This window comes from Nannospalax galili, unplaced genomic scaffold (assembly GCF_000622305.1).
Source record: "Nannospalax galili isolate Female #2095 unplaced genomic scaffold, S.galili_v1.0 scaffold5811, whole genome shotgun sequence".
Classification (NCBI taxonomy): Eukaryota; Metazoa; Chordata; class Mammalia; order Rodentia; family Spalacidae; genus Nannospalax; species Nannospalax galili.
In genome coordinates this window covers 7,878-11,158 of record NW_008329824.1, presented here as the reverse complement: position 1 = coordinate 11,158, position 3,281 = coordinate 7,878, and positions in this window count along the sequence as shown.

Sequence of the window (3,281 nt, the reverse complement as noted above, 5' to 3'; positions counted from 1 at the left end):
GGTGAAATTTACATTAAAATTTTTTTATAATATATTATACTATTTCTGTGACAAATTTAAATCAGGAACTATGGCTATCTTGTTCTTGTATATTCTTTATTGTATAGACCTTTAGGAATTATTTATTGAATGTATATCTAGTTCTCTCTATGTGTGTCTCTGTGTGTGTATCTATCTGTATTTGCTTGTATGCATTTTAGTGGTTAAGAGAAGCCTTTTAGCCGAGTATGGTGGTATACACCTTTAATCCAAGCACTCAGGAGACAAAGGTAGGTGAATCTCTGAGTTCCAGGCCAGCTGGGGCGACAGGGAGACCCTTTCTCAAAAACCCCAAAAAGGAAAAAAGAGAGATGATTTCTAGAAGAATATATATAAATTGAGCAGTAGTTACCTGCTGGGAATGAGGAATGTGCTAGTTATGTTTTGTGAGCCCTCCCTTGCTCAGGGTACATCTACATCCATAGTTAAAGAACATAAAATTGCCAGGTATACAGGGTGTTCTGAATTATTTTGGTATTTTAATTTTTAAACTTTATAAAATTATTTTTTATTATGTGTATGCGTGTATTGCCTGCATGTAGGTAAGTACACCCATGTAGTGCAATACCCGCGGAGGTCAGAAGAGGCTATCGGATCCCCTGGGACTGGAGTTATGGACAGTTCTTAGCTGCCACGTGGGTGCTGGGATTCGAACCCGGGTCTTCTGCAAGTCAGTGTTCTTAACCGCTCAGCCATATCTCCAGCCTGTGTATTTTAATTTTTTAAAATATTTTTGGTGTGTATACAATATGAATATGTGTATGATATATGTGCATGTTTGTGTATGTGAGTGCAGGTCCATGCATGCCATGGTGCACATGTGAACTCAGAGTACAGCTGCAGGTGTTGGTCTTTACATTCCACCTTGTTTGAGACAAGGTCTTTGTGTTGTTTGTTCCTCATGCGTGCTAGACAAGCACTCTACTGAACTATACCCTAGTCCAAGAATGTTAAAATATATGTTTCTATAAAATTCATATGCTCTTAGGGGACAGGTTTTGATCTGTAACTGACTTTCTAGATTTTTTTAAAGATTTATTTTACTTTTATTTATGTGTGTATGTGTCTGTGTATGTCTACATTTGTGTGGGTACCTACAGAGGTCAGAAGACAGCATTGGATCTTCTGGAGCTGGAGTTACAGGTGTTTGTGAGCTACCCAGTATGAATGCTGGGAATTGAACTGTCTTCTGGAAGAGCAGTAGTGCTCTTAACCACTAAGCCATCTCTCTAGCCCTATTTCTAGATTCGGTGGTGTTAGGTGCTAGGTGTGAGGATGATCAGGAATGTAGATGTGGCTGCTACCTTATGGCACAAATCAGTGCTATCTTCATCAAGCTTAGAGACTTGGCATGCAAACCATCTATCTGGTCAAGGAGGATGAAGGGTGAAGGGCTGATGTTGGTTTGGGGGATGCGTTCTTGAGTCAGAGAGAAATGAGCTAGATGGCAGCATACATCCCTGAATGTTGAGAGCAAAAGAGACAAATGCAAAGCTGGGATATGTGGCGTTTGCTCTGGCTACACACATTGTATTCAGGTGAGGATGGATGTGAAAGGGGAGGGTGGATAAACACTCCTGTCCCATTCTTATTTTGAGCATACAATTACCAGTCAAGCTGCTGCTTTCCTGTAGAGTATTCAGTGAAGCTTTACTGTGGAAAGTGCTCTCTCTCTCTCTCTCTCTCTCTCTCTCTCTCTTTCTCACACACACACACAAAAGCCCAACATTATTGTGTGACTGTGTGTTTATGTATGTGTGTGCCAGCACACATGTATGGGTGTGCAGGGGCACATGTGCCATTGCACATGTGTGAAGGCCAGAAGAAAACTTTGTGGTTTTAGTACTCTTTTTTTCACCTTTATGTGGGTTCCTGAGATCAAATTCAGATTGTCAGGCTTGTGTAGTAAGTGCTTTACCTGCTGAGCCATATCGCTGGCCCCTTTCTCTCATAATTATATAGCCCTTCAACATTTCAAGAGATTTTGGTACACATGAAGTTTCCTGGGCCTGGAGAGATGGCTCAGCCGTTAGGGGCACTGACTGCTCTTGCAGAGAACTTGGGCTCAATTCCCAGCACCCACATGGTGGCTACATACTGTCCTTGGCTCCAGTTCCAGGGGAATCTGAAGCTTCCTTCTGACCTCCGTGGCATTGCACAACATGGGTGCATTCACATAGATGCAGGCAATACTCTCATACACATAAAATAAAAATAATAAATAAAATATAAAATATAAAAAATGGAATATCCTTAATCCAAAAGTCTGAAATTCTTTCAAATCCTAAACTTTTCAAGTGTTTACATGATGCCAGGAGTGCACACTTTGCAACCTTGTTTTCGTGAACCCAATTTTAAAAGGTATTGTATAAAATTATTTTGAGGCTATGTGTATGAGGTATATATGAAATATAAATTTTTCTGATATATATATCTCAATATTCTCAAATTTGAAGCTTCTGAAACTTGAACCATGTCTTGTCCAAAGCATTTGAATGAAGGCTCCTCAACCTCTGTTTGTGAAACCAGTGAAAGCATGATGATGGCTAGTGACTTCATTTAAGTCTGTGATCAGATGTCACCTCTTTCAAACCCTCCTCTAACTGTCTAAATCAGTACTTTCTGTTCTTTTCCTCTGCTGTTTCCCTTCATGGAATTATCTCTGCTTGGTGTTGCATATACATGCAGCCCATGTAAGGTACTGTATACAGGCTTATTTGTTTATCTATATTCCAAGAGGACAAGGACATTGTCTTGTTCGCTGTTGTTTTCCTGGTACCTAGAACGGTGCCTCTCATATATTCAGTGCTTAGTATTTATTAACTGAATACACAGTAGAAAATGTGTCAGTGTTTTGTAAGTTCTGGAGTACTGTCAGAGTCTTAGTGTTCCTAAGTTTTATATTCATAATAGAATTTATATGAGAGCTGGGAAGATGGCTCAGTTGTCAAAGTGCTTGCCATTGCAAGCATGAAGACCTGAGTTTGGATCTCTAGCACCCACATAAAAAGCCAGACGTTGCTGTTTGCACCTGTAATCTCAGTGCTGGGGAGATAGAGATAGGAATCTAGCTAATCAGTGAACTCTGGTTCAGTGAGAGATCGCCTCAGAAATTAGATGGAAAAGTGATTGAGGAAGACACCTGTTGCCCACATCTGGCCTCTGCATGCATACTCACACATGTTCATATGTATACCCTCCCACATACATACACACAAATTAAATGAAAATTCCATCTTCTT